Below are 24,597 nucleotides of genomic sequence, written 5' to 3' on the forward strand. Positions count from 1 at the left end.
TCCATAAGGAGGACCCTGGATCAGGAATATCTCCTTCTCCGTTGCTGGCCCTCCATCCCACACCGGCCACTCTTCTCTAGGTGAGTGACATCCCACAATTTCCCTCATCTTGAGTCTTCTGCCCAAGCTCTCTCAATGACTTCTTAAAAGTCTCAAAAGTCCTAGCACTAGGCCAGAAGACTCCTCAGCCGTTTGGCTTTGGGTCCTTCTGGATTGGAGACGCCCAGTCCAGAGGGTCACCTCTCATTTCTCATGGTGATTTGTTTAGCAGCAGGACGCCTGCCCTAAACTGTCACCTTTGGATTTGTGGTCTGTCACTCACCCTTCCTCTCTCGTGGGACAAACAGCACGTTCAATTTTAACATGTTGCACAATATAGATAAATGCTGTCATCGCAATGGAAAATGGTCAGAGATTCCATACATTCAGGCCTTTTCACCCTCCAGTCGCAACCCTCTCTTGCCGGGAGCCGGTCCATGCTTGCTGTTTCAAGGGACCTGGCATATATGGCATACTGTTCTTAATATGTTTGCTCACCTTCTTGGCACTATGTGTTTTAACCAAGGTCTCTGAGAAAGGTTGTTTCCCCAGGTAGGGATTTTCCCCTGAAGTTAGGGAGGGAATAAAACCCCTTAACTAAGTGCCAGGCGGGTAATTAATCACTTTAACTACGAACAATCATGCTTAAGCTACATAATCTTTACTCCCTGGAATGGAGATAAGAAACGCCCTAACCTTTGGAATAGAGATTGATAGGAATGGAATCAACTGGTATAAATACAGATGTAACAAGACAGAACTTAGAAGACAGAACCTACACAGAACCTAGAGACAGAAGAACTTCACTGGAGAGAACATGGCAAAAGATCCTGGACAGAAACTGGCCTCAGAACCTAGAGACAGAACCTAGCGAGAGAACATGGCAAAAGATCCTGGACAGAAACTGGCCTCAGAACCTAGAGACAGAACCTAGCGAGAGAACATGGCAAAAGATCCTGGACAGAAACTGGCCTCAGAACCTAGAGACAGAACCTAGCGAGAGAACATGGCAAAAGATCCTGGACAGAAACTGGCCTCAGAACCTAGAGACAGAACCTAGCGAGAGAACATGGCAAAAGATCCTGGACTGAACCTGACTACAGAAATTGGCAAGAGAACCTGACTAGAACCTGGTGACTGAACCTGGCTGGAGAACCTGGACAGAACCTGGCTGGAGAACCTAGCGAGGGAACATGGCTACAGAACCTGGCTGGAGAACCTGGAGAACCTAGCAAGAGAACATGGACACAGAACCTGGCTGGAGATCCTAACCAGAACTTTGCTGGAGATCCAGAGCAGAACCTCTCTGGAGATCCAGACCAGAACTTGGCTGGAGATCCTGGCTAGAGATCCTGGCTAGGCTGCTGATCAACTGAAGGCTGTCTCCGTGTCATTCCTTCTTCGCCGACTCCTTCCACACCTTTGGGGACCCCTGGACCTACTGGGGTTGGACCCCAGCACTCTCTCTGTCGGTCCTGCTCTACCCAGCAAGTCCTTCTCCTTCACACAAAACATCATACCCCTAACACTTCTGATTCTGAATCTACTTTTGACCCAGCAGACCACAGACTTCACCTCCTTACAACCCCCTCCCTCAGCTGCAGTAGATTCCCAAAACCCAGACCCTTTTAACCAGCAACCACCTTCTCCCTGGCCCCTGAGAGCCCAAATCCCAAGAAAGCAAGCTCCAAAACAGCCTTTTCTCACATAACACTTGCTCTCATACCACCTAAAGACCACCCTCCTCAACAGCCTCTTCTATTCCCTCGTCCATTCTACCCCTGAGGGAGGTAGCAGGAACTGAGGGCATTGTGGTCAATTATGACAAATTTAATGAAATCACTCAAGGACCTGACGAAAACCCAGCTCTCTTCCTCTCTTGCCTCACAGAGGCCTTGCAGAAATTTACCACCTTAGACCCTCCCCCCACTCAGAGGGAACCCTTCCTCTGAACACCCACTTTATATCCCAATCAGCCCCCGACACACACCATAAACTTCGAAAAATAGACACAGGTCCACAAAACCCTCAAAAAGACCTCGTTAACCTGACGTTTAAGGACTTTAATAACGGAGATGAGGAGACCCAAATCAAAAAAACAGAAGTGAGACCAGGCCAAGCTGAGGCCCGGAAGGATGCCTTCCAGCTTCTAGCCACTAATCTCATGAACCCCAAACGAAGTGCCAACTGCGGGTAAGTCAGGGCTAAGCTTCCTCCGGGCCCATGCTTCAAATGCAACAAGGAAGGACACTGTACCAAGTCCTGCCCAAACCCAAGACCCCCAGCTGGGCCCTGCCCAAGTTGGGGAAAAAGCCACTGGAAATCAGACTCTAGTCTGGCACCTCTAGGTCGACCTCAGTAAGGCCACCCTCTGGATCCGGTTGAGAGCTCCCAGACCTCCTGGGACTGGTCACCAAAGACTGAAGCTGCCCAGACTTACATCACCAGGACAGAGCCTCAGGTAATGATTGTGGTGGCAGTATGCCAATCTCTTTTTAATTGACATTGGGGTCATTATCCTTCCCTCCCCGAATTCGCTGGGACCCTTGTACCCTTCCTCATTCTCTAGTATGGGGGCTGATGGATTAATCTCACAGCCATTAACCACCTCACCTCTACACTGTATCTTACTAAATATCCCCATTCACTCTTTCTAGTTCTATCTCAATGCCCGACCGGATCTACCGTGCATCTCCTCATGAAACCCAGTTGTCCCAAATGATAGGCACCTACTTCAGTTTCACTCTTACCCCACAAAACTGTGCCATTCCTTAGACTGTAAATGCCTTATCTCCTCCATGACTGTCCCCTCCTCTAAACAAGAAATCCCTCTTTTCTCGGGCTCACTGGGTACTCTCGCCTCTGAGTTCCCAACTTCAGTCTTCTTGCAAAGCTCCTCTATGACATGACATGGCAAAGGGACCCCCTCATTGAGCCTTTAGATCCCAAGGCCAGCATTCTCACCCCTTTAATGCTCTGAAAACTGCTCTCACCTCAGCCCCAAGGTAACCTATCCTCCCCTAGCAAATAACTAGTCAGGTAACTAAGACCCCTGATCATTTCTTCCCTAAAGATAACATCTAGGCCTCAGTTGTATTTCAGCTCCAGGCCCAGAAAAGCAGCAAAACCAGACAAGTGATGCTATGGCAGCCTCAGGACCAGCTTTCACCTCCCAAGTCACTCAACAGGACCATTTTTGAGCCTTTACCAACCAGTCTCTTGGGGAAATCATGCTTCTGTGACCCCTCATCCAGTCCACTACTATCAAAGTCCATTCCCCTGTGATCTCAACGTCCCACCTCGGCAGGAAGTAAATACGAAAGATATGACCTTCGTCCCTATTCCATAAAACAAAAAGGCTGGAATGTTAGGTTGGATCAAATAATCATATCGATACCCCCTCCCCTGCGAACTGACTTTTAGGATACTTCACAATGGACATTCACTTGCTTAGACCACATTCCACTTGCTAAGACCATTATATCTCCCTTCCGCAGTTTCCCAGAATCCGGACCTGCACAGAGAATTCTCCGCCCAGAAAAAGCCAGTCTAGAGTCCTTTAAAAACCTCTGACTCTCTCTCTCTTTGGGTGCTGGCGTCATTTTGGGGCTCAGCCCATCTGGTATTCAGATGACCTAATAAATTCATAATCCCTTACTATTTTGGCCTCATGCATTCCTCCTTGGCGACCCTAACAGCTACTGGCTACATGCAAAATAATTTTTTACATATTATTTTATCGTAATTAACATACTTTTAATTAATTTACATTTAAATAGCCACATGTGGCTAATAGAATACCATAGTAGACACCACAGATTTATAGTTTCAGATAAAGTATTTCTAAAATTCAACATTATTAGTAGAAAGAGAATTGAATTTGAGCTCCTACTCTGCTTTTCTCTATATAAATCTGGGCTGGTCACTTAGCACCTGTGACCCCAGTCTCCTAATTTGTAAAATGACAATAATAATATCTATGTACTTGATTGTTGTGATGATTATAGGAGATTAAGACTGCAGAGTGGCACCTGATCAATACAAAGTAGTGCCCTTCCTTTAAAAAAAAAATCTATAAAATGGAATTCAGAAAAAGCATTTCTCAGGGCAATTGTACTAATAAAAATCAGATAATGATTATAAAACATTTATAAACTATAAAATATTGAATAAATATGAAGTATTGATTTCCTTAACTGAAAAAGTTTAATGTATATTTTTATTTCTTCAATCACCACTATCAGCTTAGATCTTTCTATTCTTTCTGGAACTTTGGCATATCTCTATACCCAATATTTATATTTCCTTCAAACACTGTAGTGTATAACCTTTGCCAAAGAATCTATGAACTCTGTTGTCTGTAGTCCTCCTCTATATTTGTTTTCACCTCCTCACATTTTGCTACTCTGACTTTCTCTGTGGTTTTGAATACTTACAAAGTACTAGAACTTTCTCTGTCATGTAAACAAATACAATCTCACAGGATTTCTTTAAATGCTAAAGATAATGGCAGAAGAGAGTTTGTTATATTCTCATGCTTCCTTTTTAATGCTAATATTTTCCATCTGCTGATTTAAGTTTCCTCTATGCTTCTACAAACCTGTTTCCTCCCATGAAAAATACAGCTCCTGAGGTATACTTATTAAGAGGCTGTAATAATGATATTTTAGAAAGCAATTTAGGAAATGTGAAAAACTCACTCAAAATACATCTGCTGAAACATAAAGAATAAAGGAAAGCTTCCTTCTAAATATGCAAAATGCCTCTGGATACAAAGATGACAGAGCAGGAATTTAAAATAAAACAACAAAACATATCCTGACAGGGGGGACTTGCTCTGGACCTGGTGGAGAAAAAAATATTTTAATTGTCTCATTTAGCTTATAGACAGGTAACCACTGATAAGGTAGGAAGCCCACCTCAAGGTACAGAAAATTATAAAAGATAAAATATAAAACAAATATGGCAAAATGCCAAGATCTAGTAAAAAATCTGATTTTAAAACAGGTATATATGATCTCTTATACATCTCTGTACATTAGAAATATTTTACAACACAAAAGTAGACAAACTTATAATAGATAGTTTCTCCTTGTTCTCTGTAATAAAATTTAAGGGATTTATCCTCTGACAGCAGTAGAGGTAAAAGTAATTAAAAGTGGGCAGGATGACTATTATCAAAAGAACAGAATAAAACAAGTATTACTGAGGATATAAAGAAATTGGAATACTTGGGTATTGCTAGTGGGAATGTAAATGGTGCAATTGCTATGCAAAACAGTTTGGAGGTTCTTCAAAAAGCTAAATATAATTTTACCTTTCTTTTAAAATGTATTTTTATTGATTTCAGAGAGGAAGGGAGAGGCAGAGAGATAGAAACGTCAGTGATGAGAGAGAATCGTTGATCGGCTGCCTCCTGCATGCCCCACACTGGGGATCGAGCCCACAACCTAAGCATATGCCCTGACTGGAATCTGACCATGACCTTCTGGTTCACAGGTTGATGCTCAACCACTGAGCCATGCTGACCAGACCAAAATGCTAAATATAAAATTACCCTGTAACCCAAATGAACTTAAAGCAGAGTCTCTGATACTTTTATGCCAATGTTCACTGGAGCATCGTTCACAATGGACAAAAGGTAGAAACAGGCCAAGTGTCCATCAAAAAATTAATAGAGAAATAATATGTGTTATATACATACAATATAATATTATTCAGCCTTAAAAAAGTAATGATATTCTGATACATGCTACAACATGGATGAACCTTCAAGACATTATGCTAAGTGAAGTAAGACAGGCGCAAAATGAACAATATTGCATGAATCCACTAATATGACATACCTAGAAATTAGGTGTCTCATACAGGGGAATTACATAGAAATTATACAGAAAATATAATAGAAGTTACCAGGGACTGTATGGCGGGAATGAAAAGTTATTGTTTAATGAGTACAAAGTTTATATTTGGGATGAGGAAAATGTTCTGTAAGTGAATGTAGTGAATGGTTGCATTTTACTGTAAGTGTACTTATTAACAGTGTATTATACACTTAAAATGGTTAAAATGTAAATTTTATGTTATACATATTTTATAGTATTTTTTAAAATCAACACTCAGGAAGAAAAAAAAAACCTCAGCTGGAGAATCTAGTAAGGCATAGAGTAGGCAGCAAAACCTCAATCACCCTCATGTGGAGAAAGTTTACATGCTAGTAGGGAAGACAGGTGATGCATAAGTAGATGTGTGAAGTGATTACCAGGGCTTGGGCGATGAGAAAAGTAAGAAAATATTTGTCAAAAGGTACAAACTTCCAGTTGTAAGTTTAACAAGTTCTGAGGATCTAATGAATTGCATGAGTGACTATAGCTAACAATACTGTGTTATATACTCAAAAGTTGCTAAGAGAGTAGACCTTAGATGCTCTTACCACCAAAAGAAGTGGGAATTATGTGATGGTATAGAGGTGGTAGCTAATGCTATGATGGTAATCATTTTGTGATACATAAATGTATCAAATCAACAAAAGCTGTATATCATACACAATTTGTTATGTTAATTCTATCTCAATAAATAGAACCTGGATAAGAAAAAAAAACAAAAGTTGGCAGGAGGAGGATAGTTTGGGAACCCTGGAAGGGAGAGAAGAAAATATAGACAAAGGAATTAAGAAAAATAGAGAGGGAGATAGAGATGAAGACAGAAGAGAGCAGCAAGCCAGCCACATGGGTAAGGCTTGAGGAAAGAAACAGCCTGTGAGACATGCTCAGGTGACCAAGGAACATTTAAAAAGAATGAATTTTAGTATATAATTTTAGCTCATTCCTCACTATGCAATGTAACCACCCTCTTTGACCTTCAAACCTTCACTGAAATTCTGCCACACACTGCAGACATGTTCCTCTAGTGATAAGGAGTGAGGAGAGAGGAACAGTGACCAGCGATAAGCAAAGTGTGGCATAAAAATTTTAAAAAATAAAAAAGACAAAAACAGAGACTGAACTGGGATACCCAGGAAATTCTGAAACTTCACTTTGACTATAATACCTCAAAGATTCTCAGAAAATTTGAAGTTATATCGGATTTTAAACAGACGCATACAAAGATTTAAGTACAATGCTGGGCTCCAAGAAGACTGTAGGACAGACAGAGCAAGGCAGGTGTCTGGGAGTTCAAGGCAATGAGACCGAACCAAAAGCATCCATAAAAGACATAGAAGGGGAATAAAGCGGAGGGCAGCAGAATCAAGGCACTCAAACTTAAAGGAATTCACTGGTTTTTATGTAAGAGGGATTATATATGATTCGTCTCAAGGCAAGAATTCTGCTCAAGGGTAAAGTGGGCAAACAGGAGACTCCAGCTGAGATATAAAACACTTACCAAGATAAAGTTACCCATTTTGGCAGAAAGATTTCAGCCACTGGGTCCTTGTGAAGGCTATGGGTCTTATTAAAAACAGTGGAGATCTTAGTGAAGAACATTAAGAAAAGGCCAGTAGCCTCACCATCTAAGCAAATGGTCTGAGCAACTGAAAGTTTAATAGAAACAACAAAGGAAAAAAACAGACAAGAAGAGGCCTCTTAGAGTCACAATCAACACTGGGAAGAGGTGAGTGCATGCTTAGGCTGCTCCATCTCAGGAACAATCAGAGCCAAGTGCAGGGCAGACTCGGAAGCATTATTCAAACTGTACACAAACCTGTGAAGGAGGGTGGAAGCCTCACTAGCATGAGGGGGCTCTGACCAAACACTGAATAAACAATAATCTACTCTAACCTAGAGGCATCCCCTAAGTAGCCAGGCTCAAAACAAAACAAAACAGGGGAGGAGGGAATCTTAGCAAGGCCATCCAAGGATACACACTGCAGAGAAATAGACTTTGCAGAATTATTTGAGTCCAGTTACTAAACAAATACACAAGCAAAATGAGGAAACAACAAAATACCCCAGAAGGTGGGGGTCAGTGCCTAAAGTTGCTAAAATATATTATCTGATCCCCTAGTCCTGAAAAGTACAAGACATACTAAGAAACAGGATAGTGTGATTCATATACAGGGAAAAAAATCAGGCAATTGAAGTTTCTTCCAAGAGGCCCAGATGGTAGACTATGTAGACAAAGACTTCAAAAAGTGGCTATTATGAATATGTTAAAAAAAACTAAAGGAAATAATTATTAAAGAATTAGAAGATGACAATGACTCATAAAATGGAGAATATCAATAAGGAGACAGAAGCTATTAAATGAACCAAATAAAAATTCTGAGTTGAAAGTACAATAATCCAAATGAAATATTCACTAGAGGGGCTCAATAATAGAGCACAGAAGAAAGAATCCATAAACTTGAATGCCATAGATCAATTCCAGCATGTCATAATTTCAAGAGTTTCATCAAAAGGTTGATGAGACTTGGGGACTCAACAGTGTTGAGTCACACATGTAGTCACCTGTTAGGAATGGCTAAAGGCATTTCCCCAAACCTGAATAGGAAACTGATTGTGACTGCCAGACAGCTAAAAGGCATCTTAATTTACATGTTATCGCCTCCTACTGGCCAAACACCTGAACAGCCGTAGGCTAATTCCCCCAAACTGACAATGCTTCTGTACCCTTTGAAACCTTACCCTTTGAAGTGTATTATCTCCACCTTGCCTTAGGACAAATTGTGTTAATAAAAGCAAGGGTCCTAGACAAGGAGGGAGTCTTCAGTTCCTTTAGCTGAAGGTCCTCTGACCCCCAATGCCTTTCAAAATTATATCTCGTCTCCGGATTTTTTATTAGTCTCTGGTTTCCTATGTCATCTACGTACAGGCCCTTTTCCAGATTCCTGAACCATTCTTGATGCTGGGACAAGAACCCCAGCACTTGAATAGAGATAGAGAGTATGCAATCTGAAGAGCTGAGAAAAACATAATAAAAATGAAAAGAACCTCAGAAAAATGTGGGACACCATTACATGAATCAAGATACATGTAACAGAACTATCAGAAGGAGAGGTGAGAGGGAAAGGAACAGAAAAAATATTCAAAGAAATAATAGCTAAAAAACTTCCCAAATTTGATAAATTAATTTACACACAAAAAAAACTCAACTAACTTTAAGTAAAATAAACTTAAATGATCCACACCCAGACATCGAAACCCAAAAGTTGAATTCCAAAGAAAATGGAAAAATTCCCGAAAGCAGTAAGAGAAAAACAACTCATCATGTAAAAGGGAACCCCAACATAATTAAGATCAGACTTCTCATTAGAAACAGCGGAGGCCAGAAGGCGGTAGGATGGCATATTCAAGGTGCTGACAGTACAAAATTGTCAACCAAGAATATTGTATCCAGCAAAACTACATTTCAAAATAAAGGTTTCAGACCCCAGCGGCCGTATGGTGAAATCCTCCCTGCAGTGGGAGGAGTTGCAGGGTCTCCCTTAACTGCTGTAGTAACCTGGGTCCAGGGCCTCAGTGGTGCTCTGATGTTCCTCACCCACCCCTGAAGATCCCAGGTAGGTGGGTGAGGAAATAGAGAGGGGTCACAATTTTTCAGCTAATTAATTTTACTCTGAATGTAACAGAGGAACTAATGTCTAATAAGAAGCCAAGAATTCTCAATGTCCAGACCAGGCTTACAGATGTCAAACACATTAACTGGAAGGCAGTGCTGAGCAGCAATTGCCTCTACATCGAGATCCCAGGCAGTGCTCTGCCTGAGGGGAGCAAAGATAGCTTCACAGTTCTTCTGGAGTTTGTGGAGGAGCAGATGCATGTGACTATGTCTTCGTTTGCTTCCAAAAGAACCATCATCACAGAGCAACTCTGCTCCATACCCTCTGCTCTAGGGGCTTTGAGATTATGAGACTGAAGGATCCCCTTGACCCCAAGAGACCTAATGCTTGCTTCACTGCCTGCACATTTGAGTCTTCTGAGGTGGACAAGTAGCAGCTACACCACCTGCGCCCCTCACCTTTGCTATCACTGATAGATCATTACAGATTGTCCTCCCTTTGTGTGTCTCACTTTGTGCTGGTGGTGTGACCAACTGCTGCACTGGGTTGCAAGTTCCAGGCCTGCTCCCCTCCTCTGGGTTTGTCAGCATCTTGTAACTGTGCAAATAAATGCTCACTCCATATTAGCGATATATTTCTTGAAGTTTAATATCGTGTGTGTGATACTGAAGTATTTAATTCTAAATAAAAATTTATATTTTACTTTGTTATTGCTGGTTTAAGGTGATAGAGATTATCCTTGTACTTCCAGCAGGAGTTTATTTGAACTTTTGGAAATAGTTTCAGGTCTTAACTTGGAAAGATAGGTATAAATCTACCCTTCTATTGCTTTCAATAATCTGAATAAAAGTGATTACATCGAAAAAAAATAAAGGTGAAAAAAAATTCCAAGATAAACAAAAATTGGGATAATTTTCTACTAGTGTACAAAGTACTAAAGGAAGTTCTTCAGGGTGAAAGTGACACCAAACAGTCATTCAACTCCACACAAAAACTGAAGAGAGCCAGTAAAGGTATTTACATCAGTAATTTAAAACCCAATATAATTGCATCTTTGAGGTCAATTCTGATAGCTTAAAATGTATAATTGTAAACCTAGAGCAACCATTAACAAAATAAACAAACATAAAAGTCTCTAAAAGAAATAAAATGTTACAATAGAAAGTATCTAATACAAAAGAACACAATTAAGGAGGCATACTGAAAACAAAAACAAAAGGGCAGATGTAATTCTAACCATATCAATAATAACACTAAGTGTAATGGATTAAATAATCCAAAAACAAAGATTGTTAGACTGAATTTTTAAAAAAACACATTATTAATTATATGATGTCTGCAGGAGAAATACTTCAGATTCAAAGATACGAACAAGTTGAAGGTAAATGATGGAAAAAGATACATCATACCAACAACAGTAACAAAAGAACTAGACTGTCTATATTAATATCAGACAAAATTGACTTTAAAAGAAAAAATGTTATTGGTAATAATGAGAGATATTTCATAATAATAAAAAGGTCAGTCTATCAGGAATACATGACAATTATGAAAATATGTGCACCTGACAAGGGAAAAATAAAGAATTCAACAACGGAGTGAGTCTTCAATCCCCCACTTTCAATTATGAATAGATGATCAATAAGAAAACAGAGACTTAAGCAATGCTGTAAACCAACTACATGTAACAATCATCTATAGAACACTCCACTCAACAATAGAACACATGGAACATTCTCCAAGATAAACCATACACTATGCCGTAAAACAAACCTCAATATATTTAAAAAGTTTGAAATCATAAAAGGTATCCTCTCTGATTAAAATTCAATTAAAACAGAAATCAATACTGGAAGGAAACTTGGGGGATTAACAAATATGTGAAAATTAAACAGCATATGACTAAATAACTAATGGGTCAAAGAAGAAATCAAAAAACAAGTTAGAAGCTACTTTGAAATTAATAAGAACAAAAACACAATATACCAAAATTTATGGAATGTATATAAATCAGTACTCAGCGGGAAATTTATAGCTGTAAACACCAATATTATAAAAGAAAAATCTCAAGTCAATAGCCTAAACTTTAAGAAACATGTGGGTGGGTGGGAAGAGATTAACCACCGAAGTTATGTGCATACAGTGGGGCCTTGACTTACGAGTGTCCCGACTAACGAGTTTTTTGAGATAACAGCTGTCTCTTGGCCAATTTTTTGCATTGAGTTGACAGAGTAATTTGAGTTAACGAGCTCAGTCTTGGAACGAATTAAACTCGTAAGTCAAGGCCCCACTGTATTATGTATAACCAACGGACACAGACAATAGTGTGGTGAAGGCCTGGGGTGAGGGATGAGGTCAGGCTACAAAGGGTGAATGGGGGAGAAAGGGGACATCTGTAATACTTTCAATAATAAATTTCTTTTTAAAAAGCATGTTACCCTCTTGCTTGACACCCTCAGTGACTTTCTATGACACTTATAAAAAAAAATTCCAACCTCCTGTCCACGCTCCTTAAGACCTTGGGTGATCTGACACAAGTCCTCCTCTGATGCTTCATCACTCTCCTCCTTCCCCTCATTAACTACATTAAAGTGACAACAACCTGCTTTCAGTCCCCAACATCTATCTATAATAATAAAAGTGTAATATGCTAATTAGACCGGACGTCCTTCCAGACGACCTTCCAGGCAAAGCCGGGGCTGCAAGGGAGGGATCCAGGCAGCCACCACAGCTGTGAAGGCCTACTCTTGCACGGTGCATCAGGCCTCTAGTCTATATATATATAAAAGCCTAAGTGACCGAACGACCCAAACAACCAGAATGACTGGTTGACCAGTCACTATGACATGCACTGACCACCAGGGGGAAGAAGCTCAACACAGGAGCTGGCCCCTGGTGGTCAGTGCGCTCCCACAGTGGGAGTGCCACTCAGCTGACCGACCAGTCCTGGCAGCCAACCAGTCCTGGCGGCCCACCAGCCAGGCAGCAGCCACTTATTCCCTCAGTAGTCCTGCAGGTCCAATCTCCAGAGAACGGGCCAGGTACCAATGGACCAGTGCCACCAGCACGATCCCAACAGCACTGCCAGCCTCCAAGAAGTCGGCCTTGGGCACCGCAGCCACTTCCCTTCCCTAGATGCTGCACAAGGAAGAAAGAATATAAAAGCAGCCGCCGGCTGGCTCCCAACAACCAGCGCGAATGTCAGCGGGATGGATCTGGATCCTGGGCTGGCAAGGATGTCCCACAGCCCACCCGGAGGGTCGATTGCATACCAACCTCCCCCCCCCACCCACCTCAGGACCCCACCCATGCACGAATTTGTGCACTGGGCCTCTAGTGTTAAATATTTCCCTATCTCAGGACCATTGCACTCTTCCAGAATGCTCTTTACCCTGTTTCTTACCATCCTTTAATCATCAGTTTAAGTATTATTTTCTTAGAGATACTGTCTGACAATCTTTCTAAATTAGATGCTACTAACCCTCCCTATTTATCACAACTCACTCATGACTTATTAGCTAGATACCTGATGTGTGTGTGTGTGTGTGTGTGTGTGTGTGGGTGTGTGTGTGTGTGTTTGGATGTGTTTCTTTAACTGTTCAATTTTCCCCTTTAGACTGAAAGCTCCATAAATGTGGGTTCCATATTTGTCTATTACTGTTGCAGTTCCAGTGGCTATTACAGTGCTTGGTATATGATAAACACTTATGTACCAAGAAAAAAAGTCTGCTGAATGAATTACTAGTTTCAAGTCCTCTCACCATCCTGGACATATTCTAATGTGTAATATATCTCTTAAGATATAGTCCCCAAAACTAAACTAAAATTTCCAGATGAGGCCTAACCCTTTCAGGGAGGTCTAAGCATGCCACATTTATCTAATTCTTCTCTACTTTCCAATCTATATATGTAAAAGCCTAAGTGACTAGCCAACCAGCTGACGGGCCGACTGGCCAGTAGCTATGATGCACACTAGCCACCAGGGGGCAGATGCTCAACATAGGAGTGGAAACCACAGGCATGGAAACATAGAAGTCTGATGAATCTGAGAGAAGGGGTGGAGGGCAGGGCGGGAAGAGATTAACCACAGATCTTATATGCATACTAGAGGCCCAGTACACAGATTTGTGCATCGATGGGGTCCCTCAACCTGGCCTGTGGGGATTGGGCCAAAACCAGCCGGTGCATGAATTCATGCACCTGTGGGGTTCCTCAGCCTGGCCCACAGGGATCAGGCCGAAACCAGCTCTTCAACATCCCCTGAGGGGTCCCAGATTGTAAGAGGGCACAGGCCAGGCTGAGAGACCCCATCGGTGCACAAATCCATGCACCAGGCTTCTAGCATCAAAATAACCTACTTCACAAAACTCCCCAAGAAAGTGGTCTAATAGCTCTTTGTCTCTGCCACTGATTGGTAAATGTGACCATTCATGTATTCAGTACATCAAAAATTAAAGATAGACTCTAAATATGGACTCATAAAATATAAGTACAAAATGTAAGCCTCTGGCTTATAATTCAGTGCTCTTTGTACTGCCTCCCTAAAATCAGGAGAAGATATCCCCAATTAAACATTGGTCCTCAACATGTCATCCATAGGGAATACAGTAGCTCCCCCTTACTCACAGGGAATACATTCCAAGACCTGCCTGAAACTGCAGACAGTGCCAAACCCTATATATACTGCTTTCTTTCCTATGCATACATACATACTTTTCACTTAAAGGAAGCACTCTGGCACATCCAAATTGACAGCACCACCAATTTTGCACTTGGGAGCCACTACTAAATAAAATCAGGGTTACTGAACATAGCACTGCAATACAGTGACAGTCGACGTGATAACTGAGACAGCTACCAAGTGACTAATGGGCAGCTGGCATATGCAGTGTGGTACACTGGAAAAACGAACAACTCACATCCTGTGTGGGATAGGGCAAGACAGCACAAGATTTCATCATACTACTCAGAAAGCTGAGCAATTTAAAACTTATGAATTGTTTATTTCTGGAATTTTCCATTTAATATTTTCAAACTGCAGTTGACAATAGGTAACTTAAACTACTGAGAGCAAAACTGTGGATAAGGGGGGAGTCTACTGCACTAAGTAAGATTATTTCTATTACCCTGCCTCCAAGATTCATGATAGCTCACTAGTTTGTTTCCTCTTCATTCTTCATGCTTCGAAGCCCAAAGGTCCCAGGAGTCCCCAGGGCACTGGACAGAACAGATTCAGCTTATTTTCTGAGTGGCAATGGTAAGTTTGAAAGATGTTCTATTCAGATATACAAAGAAGTTAGGGCTAGAGGAGGCAGCTGAGAAATCACTTGCTATCTCTGCAATGTTAGATAAACAACACACAAAATCAAACTAGTCTGCTAAAATTATTACCATCTTCACACTTACTGACAATGATGAGAGCATTAATCACCTGAAAATACCTAATCAGAGTGAGACCTTTTTATATTACCATTCAAATTTTTAACTGCCCCCAGCCTGATTTCTTTTAAGCAAATGTCCACAGACCTTACACATTTCATGGTTACTTTCTGTAGTTATGTAGTCTTTTTTTTTTCTCCTTGTGTTCTCCTCCCCCTTCTATTCCTTCCCTTTAAAAATGGACAGAACCTGGTTCCTATCACCTAGAGATGAATTAACCTTTCCAAATATCCTGACATTGCCTTCCTAGAAAAGTTCCCTGGAGCTCTGTAGCCGTTGGAGAAGAGAGGCAGCTTGGCTTTGACTTTAATATACATTTTGAAATACCTTTTGCAGGACGGCTGGAAATACGGAACTAATAACAAAGCGCTTCTAAAATTACCGATAAATCTGAAGCATTCCGCCTGGTGTATGGCCTTTGAAAGTCTTTAATTCATCTATTAAGTGATCAAAGATCTTGTTCAAGATATGATTACATTTCTTTTGTTCTCTTTGCACAATCATATTAAAATTGATAGCATCCCTAAAATCAAACGGCTTCCAAAGCTAAAAATAAAAACACACAAAATGACACCCTAACATTCATCACTTTCAAAAGGCAAGGCTATGACTGGTCCTTAACTATCCTGGGATACACATGCTAGGACAAATCATTCCGCAGTAATGATGCCAAAGGAGGAACTTGAAGCTTCCACACTCCAAGAGTCGCTACTATGCATTTAGGTTTGAGCCGGGCCTCCTCGGTAAGGGGGTAGACAAAGAAGTTCTGGCTACTTGTCAAAGCCAAACCCAAGAGCAAGTAATTTCAGTAATACAGAATAGAGATCTTTGAGAGGGTGCTGATGGCCTTTGTCACATACACAGGATTAGTCGTCCTTATAGTACCACTAACAAAACAAAACAAAACAAAAACTATGTCACAGCCCAAGAATCAGCAGGAAGTTTTTCTTAAATGACCACAATCCTTCTTAATCCTTGTTCTCCAGGAGTCAGCCATTTTAATTGTATTATATCTATATATTCTTGATCACCAAAAAAGGGGGGCTAGTAAACTATATCTGTAAAAAGTAAGATAGTACATATTGTAAGACTCTGTGGGCCAGTCTCTTGCAACTACTCAACACCACATTGTACCATGAAAGCAGCCATAGATGACATGTCAATAAATGAGTGTGGTTGTGTTCCAATAAATCTTTATTCACACACAAAAAAAAGGCATTGGGCCCTACCTGGTTTGGCTCAGTAGACAAAGCATCGACCTGCAGACTGAAGGGTTCTGGGTTCAGTTCCAGTCAAGGGCACATGCCTGGGTTGCGGGCTCAATCCCCAGTAGGGGGCGTTCAGGAGGCAGCTAATCAATTATTCTCTCTCATCACTGATGTTTCTCTTTCTCTCTCCCTCTCCCTTCCTCTCTGAAATTAATTAAAATGTATTTCAAAAAAAATAGGTAATGGACCAGATCTGCTTGCAGATGGTAGTTTGCCCATCCTTGCTCTAAAATATGGCCATAATTATAACCTATGCTTTCAGATCTTAGTCTACAAGGCACAAACACTAAGTAGTTCGTAGGAGAGTTCTTATTATGGCCTCAGGATGGAAAAATAGAATTGGTCTGATAAGGGGGAAAAGGTCATTTGAGTCACATGCTCAACTTTCATATGGTTTTCTCTTCAAAAAGTTCATTTTACTCAACAAATTAAATTTTTCGGCAACGTTCATTGTTTCTTTAAAGAACATTAGACTTCACATTGCATCCCAGTTATTTATTACCTGAGTTTTGGTCTTAACAAATATGATTTTGCTATTCTCTGTCATCAATGGAGCAAGCACATGTGGTTTTGATTGACAAAATTGTGATAAAATTCACTGCATCCTTAAAAAAGTGATTGAAAAGTTTTCAGACTGTTGCAGAGAATGTGGGGGTGGGGGGGGGGGCGGGACAAGGGGATTGAATTTCAACAAAAGACATGCCAGATTTTTTCCCTGCTCTTATTATTCAACATTCTCCCACTACTCAGTATCTAATTAGATATTACAGCAATCCAGGAATCATGTGTTTCTCTTTAAACTTTTGGCAAAGTCCACTGCACTATGGTTAACATTGGACACACTTGGGTTTCCCTCCAGGGACCAGTACTAGGTGACATCACATGCTATGTCACAAACAATGGAACATAAATAAGAGTGCATGCTCTGAGATAAGCAAAACACTAGCAGTCACTTTGGTTTACCCTCTTTTCATTTACTTCAAATTCCCGTTCATTTGGTTGCTTGAAAAACCTCTTTGTCGCAACCTTTTTCAGAAACAGGTATCCCTTGCTATTACTACCCCCAGAAAAAATCATAATTTGATTTTTTAAAAATCTCATGGGTAATACAATAGTTCTGTCTGAATTGTCAAACTCTGTTGGAATAGCTATCCTGATTAACTTAAGACTGAACAAAACACGTACTAATGAGAACCATGGCAAGCCACCACAAAACCTATTTGCCCTTATAATAGGTAGCCAACTGGGCAAGAAGAAAGAAAGAATGAACACAATGCAAACAACTTGACCTTCAAAGCTGTCTGCCATGTGGTCGTTTCCCTCATGAACTGATATCCATATCTGAGAATGACCATCCCATTTTCATGCTACACCCTTTTTGTTATAGAACTGGAACAGAAGGAAATTATATAACCCATCAGTTACTAGGAAAATGGTGAAGATGCCAAAAAATACAAAGACATAATCAGACCTTTTTAACTTGGAAAAATGTGCTGTTTGTGAATGGGGGATAAATGTCCTGAAACTATCTTCCATATGTCTGCTTTCCTTCCACTGGGCTACATTCCAAAGAGGTTGTAGTAGTTCCATGTTTTTCTCTAAAATATGAAAAACTATTACTGAATAGGTTTTATAAATGGTTTTCTTCACAGTGCCTAATGTGCAAATACTCCAAATAATTGCTTTAAAATCAATTTACCAGCATTCAGAATTCCTTGGCCAGGGAATTTCTGATTTAAGATATACTTTGAATAGTCACTCTCATCAGATTATTTTCACCTACTGGTGTTGGAAAACAAGCACTTTTTAAAAAATACAACACTTCACAATAAGAACAATCTACTTAGTAACATTGTCTCATGGCTTCAAATATTATATTATTGACCAAATGCTTGACATAAATGTCCTTTTAAACAAACTCTTATAAAATAATTGTTGTGAGGGTAGTAAATATCAATAAATTGTAAAAACCAGGCCTTTCATTAGGTCATCATCTAGACCAATGATTTTCAACCTTTTTCTTCTCATGGCACACATAAGGTAAATACTAAAATTCTGCAGCACACCAGAAAATATCTTTTTGGCTGACCTGACAAAAAAATTGATATAATTTTTATTTCTTTTTAAAAATAATAATAATAGTAATTACCCTACCCTTTTTGCTCCAAGTGACTTTTTACAAAATCAGGTGCCTGTACTTAGGATTTCTAGTACCAAGAATTAACCAACCAGATGCAACTATTTGTTTGTTTGTTTTTTAATTTCTTTATTGATTAAGTTATTACATATGTGTCCTTATCCCCATAATACCCCGCATTCCCCCTACTCAGGCCCTCACCCCCCTGTTGTCTGTGTCCATTGGTTAGGCCTATATGCTTGCATATAAGTCCTTTGGTTGATCTCTCCCCCTTACCCCCACACTCCCATACTTTCCCTCTGAGGTTTGACGGTCTGATCAATGCTTCTCTGTCTCTGGATCTGTTTTTGTTTATCAATTTATGTTGTTCATTATATTCCATAAATGAGTGAGATCATGTGATATTTATCTTTCTCTGACTGGCTTATTTCACTTAGCATAATGCTCTCCAGTTCCATCCATGCTGTTGCAAATGGTAAGAGCTTCTTTTTTTACCACCGCGTAGTATTCCATTGTGTAGATGTACCACAGTTGTCTAATCCACTCATCTACTGATGAGCACTTAGGCTGTTTCCAGATCTTAGCTATGGTGAATTGTGCTGCTATGAACCTCAGGGTGCATATATCCTTTCTAATTGGTGTTTCTGGTTTCTTGGGATATATTCCTAGAAGTGGGATCACTGGGTCAAATGGGAGTTCCATTTTTAGTTTTTTGAGGAAACTCCATACTGTTCTCCACAGTGGCTGCACCAGTCTGCATTCCCGCCAGCAGTGCACGAGTGTTCCTTTTTCTCCACATCCATGCCAGCACTTGTCATTTGTGGATTTGTTGATGATAGCCATTCTGACAGGTGTGAGATGGTACCACATTGTTGTTTTGATTTGCATCTCTCAGATGATTAGTGACTTTGAGCAGGTTTTCATATGTCTCTTGGCTTTTCTTCTGTCTTCTTTAGAAAAGTATCTATTTAGGTCTGTTGCCCATTTTTTGATTGGGTTATTTATCTTCCTTTTGTTAAGCTGTATAAGTTCCCTGTAAATGTTGGAGATTAAACCCTTATCGATGATAACATTTGCAAATATGTTCTCCCATGCCGTGGGCTTTCTTGTTGTGTTGTTGATGATTTCTTTTGCTGTGCAGAAGTTTTTATTTTGATGTAGTCCCATTTGTTTATTTTCTCTTTAGTTTCCATTGCCCTAGGAGCAGTCTCAGTGAAGAAAATGCTTAAGCATATGTCTGAGATTTTGCTGCCTGTGGATTCCTCTAGTATTTTTATGGTTTTCCGTCTTATGTTTAAGTCCTTTATCATTTTGAGTTTATTTTTGTGTATGGTGTAAAAGTTGGTGGTCTAGTTTCATTTTTTTTGCATGTATCTGTCCAATTTTCCCAACACCATTTTATTGAAGAAGCTGTCTTGACTCCATTGTATGTTCATGCCTCCTTTGTCAAATATTAATTGAGCATAGTGGTTTGGGTCGATTTCTGGGTTCTCTATTCTATTCCACTGATCTATATGTCTGTTCTTGTGCAAGTGCCAGGCAGTTTTGAGAACAGTGGCTTTGTAATACAGCTTGATATCTGGTATTGAGATCCCACCTACTTTGTTCATCTTTCTCAGGATTGCTGCAGCTATTCGGGGTCTTTTTTTTATTCCAGATAAATTTTTGGAAAGTTCGTTCTAGGTCCGTAAATATGCCATTGGCATTTTAATGGGGAGTGCATTGAATCTATAGATTGCTTTGGGTAGTATGGACATCTTGATGATGTTGATTCTACCAATCCATGAACATGGTATGTTCTTCCATCTGTTTATGTCTTCCTCTATCTCCTTTTTCAGTGTCCTGTAGTTTTCTGCCTACAGGTCTTTTACCTCCTTAGTCAAGTTTATTTCTAGGTATCTTAATTTTTTGGTGCGATGGTAAATGAGATTGCTTTTTTAATCTTTCTGTAAGTTCATTATTGGTGCAGATGCAACTTTATTATGTGACATGACCAATAAGATACAACTCTATTATATGACCTATATATTTAAGGTTCAAGACAGAGCACTCACACTGGGTAGCTATTGATATGTTGGCTATGGTCACTTTTTATTTTGACAATCTAAGGGAAAAGAGGTTAGTAGCCCTGACTAAATAGTCAAGTACTGAATGTTTTAAAAATTCTTGCAAAACACCAGTATGCTGTAGCACATAGGTTGCAAATCACTGATCTAAATGCAAAACATCATGGTAAATTATGGCCCTGCAATGGACATGCATTCTGATATTACGTATTTTTGCTTACCAAAGCCAGCAGGCCAGCCATATCATTTATATGGCTTATTGTAAACTTCCAGAAAAATGACAGTCACCTATAGAATTCTCACAATAAGCCATACCAAATTGACCAATGGTCCTATTGCTAGCTAATCAGTTCTCCATTTATCTTGCTTTTCCAGTGAGTTCCTTTAAAAACTTTCTCTTTTGTTCTATATTGTTATTTGTGTTATTCCATAGCACTCCAAGGCAGAAATGTGGGCCTTGGACATCTAAGAAACACATAAAAAATCTCAAAACTGTTTAAAATAAATTCAACTCAAATGGTGATAGATTTGGTGAAGACTGAATCATTTTGATCACTCCTAACTCAAAAGACTATCTCTAAGTCATGCATTTAATCAGGATTGGTTCAAAGCAAAAACACAATAAAAAATGATCCCAGCTCATTTTTGTATCTCTGGCCAAAGGAGCAGTAATAATCTCCACATTCCATTTCATAGGGGTCAAAGAAATATGCATGCAATGATTTTTTTTATAAATTAATAACATTTTGAAAAGAAATTCATTACGTTAAAAACAATTAAAATTTCATACTGAGGCAGCTTCCTTTTGTTCAGAGTTCTGTCCTGTCAATGGAACTATTTTAAAATTTATCTTCATATGGAAGCTTCTCAACTGCTTTTAATTGTTTTTATTCTCCCTCCCTGAATCTTTTCTAGCTCCATTACATTTTTATTTAATTATAGCAAAGCAAAATGGGATGGTGATTCTAGAAGCAGATACATTATGATCTTAAAATATATATAATCTTATATGCTAAAAAGTATAACGAGTCCTATATACAAGTCAGCACAAAAACTCAAGTTATTTCCTGCCACTATTCTCGGCAGCAAAAGTGGGTGTTGTTTTCTCTGCTGGCTCCTGTACTAGCTGGCAAGAGTAAAGATGGGGAATTTTTCTTTTCTTGTACTTTTAGCAGTAGGAGCCAGAGAATGCTGACAATTAGTTTTTGTTTAAGTGATTATTTCGTTCAGCTTTGAAAGTTGTATTTAAAAAAACATATTTAGTAATAAATGCTTTTAAAACAGCACGATTACCATATCTAGAATCAAAGTCTGGATATATAACTTCCAAGACACTGACAAAAATAGAAGCAAAGAATACACAGTTCATGGCATAAAAGAAAGGAGACAGCAAAAGTTAAGTATAAGAAGAAAACTCTGAAAGCAACAAGAGTAATATAGGTCAACCTACTAATTATAGTAATAAATATAAATGAGATAACTACATCTATTAAGGGACAAAAATTCTTAGGTTGGATTTTAAAAACAATGAAATTTACTTAAGCACTTACAGTGTGACACAGAAAGCTGAAAAGTAAAAGGATGAACAAAGATGTAACAGACTAACTAATATAAACCTAAAGAAAGTGATAGTAGCCGTGGCCAGTTTTGCTCAGTGGATAGAGCATCAGTCTGAGGACTGAAGGGTCCCAGGTTCGAATCTGGTCAAGGGCACATGCCCAGGTTGTGGGCTCAATCCCAGTAGGGGCATACAGGAGGCAGCCGATCAGTGATTCTCTCTCATCACTGATGTTTCTCTCTCTCTTTCTTCCTCTATCTTTCTTTCTGAAATCAATAAAAAAAAAATAAAGTGATAGTTCCTATATTAGTATCAGTAAAACCCCAAATCAAGGCATATCATTAAATAAAGAGGAGTAAATTGATAAAAAGTTCAATATACAAAGAAGCTATAGCAACCACTAGCTTTTATACATGGAATAACATTGCCTTGAAACAGAAAAATAAATTTAAAAGAAGCAAAGGGAAAACTACGAAAAATACAAGAAACAGCAGAGTGTAAATTTGACAAATTAGTCAAAATATAAATAACAATATATATGATTACCTCCATACAAAGCAAATACTTTAATATCCAATGAATATTAATATTATTTTACCATATATCACCTACAAAGAACTGAACTCCAAATAGTAATAATTATGCAGGCATTATATTTCATTATCTGTCCACAGTGTAATAAATTTTTAAGAATAAACAAAATAAAATAAAATGAAAACTTGAACACCTTTGGGGGCCTCCTAATTAGAATCACTCATAGATTATTTAGAAAATAACTACAATAATAATAATACTACAGCAACACTTATAAGGTGTGCCTAAAACTATGTCCAGAGGCAAATTAATAGCCTTAATTGTTAGCTTATTAAAAACAGTAAAGAATCAAAATAAATTAACTAAAGCATTCCATTTAAGATATGTATTTAATATATATGGTATACTATTTTAAAAGCCCCTTACAATCAACCTCTATATTCACAAGGAAATGCTCACAGGTGTTGGCTCCTGTTTACTGTTTGTGTGTTGGGAAAGGAAGACCTGACCTGTCGCTATTGCACCAACCTAGATGCCTAGAGGCAACTCTAACACGAAAAATTAAACAGAAGAAATATGTAATTGCAGCCAACAAGAGATTGTACTAGCTATAAATACTAAGCAACACAGATTAGTGGTTCCCAAACACTGCTCTATACAAACAGTAGTGTCAAAGTATTTGAAATTTATTTTTTACATTAGAATTCCTGGGTCTTGCCTCAGAACTTCCAAGTCAGAATCCCCAATGTTAAGACATAGGAATCTGTGTTTTGGGTAAAGCCTTCTGGTTAGTTTAAGTTATAGAAACTTTTGGGAACCAGTGGATACAGATCTTAATTTTTAATTATCAAACAATAAAAAAAAAGTTGCTAAACACATGAAGATAATCAGCAAATTGAAAGAGGTGAAACAACTGAGAAGTCCGAGGGAGTACATTTAATGTTAATGCAGGAAACAGTAGAGAATGTTTCAGTGGGAATAAAAAAGCTGAAGCTGGGATTTCATCACTGAAACAAGAATAAAATAGAAAAAAGGAAGGAGGAGGATGGAGTAGGGGTGGAGAAGAAATTACCTGAGAACAAGAATGAATTCTTCAAAACTTAGAGAAAGGGGGGAAGAAAGGGAGAGAAGTGAAGGGAGGGAGGGAGAGGGGAAGAGGATCGAGTGTTTAGTAAAGTCAGTGAAGAGCAGAATAGAAACAATCGAAAAATTTCTAAGACTTTTTAAAAGTACAAATGGACAGAAGGGAGGCTTGTGATGGCTTTGCAATGTGTCAATTTGGCTAGGCTGAACTACATTTTCCAGAATTCCATTTCGTGTGTGTGTGTGTGTGTGTGTGTGTGTGTGTGTGTGTGTGTGTGTAAGTAAAGTATATACAGACACATATATGTAAATACTATTTATGCACCACTGCTCTAAGTAATTATCCATCAAATCCTCACGAACATCTTATGAGATTGATTTTCTAACTATCCACAATTTATAGGTAAGGAAACTGAGGCACAAAGGGATTTATACATAAACTAGAGGCCCATTGCACAAAATTCATGCACAGGGGGGTGGGGGTCCCTCAGCCCGGCCTGTACCCTCTCCAATCCAGGACCCTCAGAGAATGTTCAACTGCCGGTTTAGGGGATCAGGCCTAAAATGGCAGTCAGACATCCCTCTTGCAATCCAGGACCGCTGGCTCCTAACTGCTCACCTGCCTGCCTGCTAATCGCCCCTAACCACCTCTGCCTGCTGGCCTAACGCTCCTAACTGCTCCCCTGCTGGCCTGATCGCCCCTAACTGCTCCCCTGCTGGCCTGATCGCCCCTAACTGCCCTCCCCTGCCGGCATGATCACCCCTAACCGCCTCTACCTCGGCCCCCGCCACCGCAGCTTTGTTCCAAAGGACGACCGGAAGAAGTCTGGTCTAATTAGCACATTACCCTTTTATTAGTATAGATGGCTTATGCTAGGCCACACAAGTTTTGGAGCTGAGTTTCAAACTGCACCCACTAACTCCAGGATCACCCTTCTAATTACTACAAATCACCAAGAGCAATTAAACCTGAA

The 24,597-nt window shown here is 39.5% G+C and overlaps 1 pseudogene; it reads left to right on the top strand.

Moving 5' to 3' along the window:
- The first annotated feature begins 397 nt into the window (after positions 1-397).
- LOC132216276 (ornithine decarboxylase antizyme 1-like) lies at positions 398-9,971 on the top strand (annotated as a pseudogene).
- The last annotated feature ends 14,626 nt before the right edge of the window (positions 9,972-24,597 follow it).

This window comes from Myotis daubentonii, chromosome 15, assembly GCF_963259705.1.
Source record: "Myotis daubentonii chromosome 15, mMyoDau2.1, whole genome shotgun sequence".
Taxonomy (NCBI): Eukaryota; Metazoa; Chordata; class Mammalia; order Chiroptera; family Vespertilionidae; genus Myotis; species Myotis daubentonii.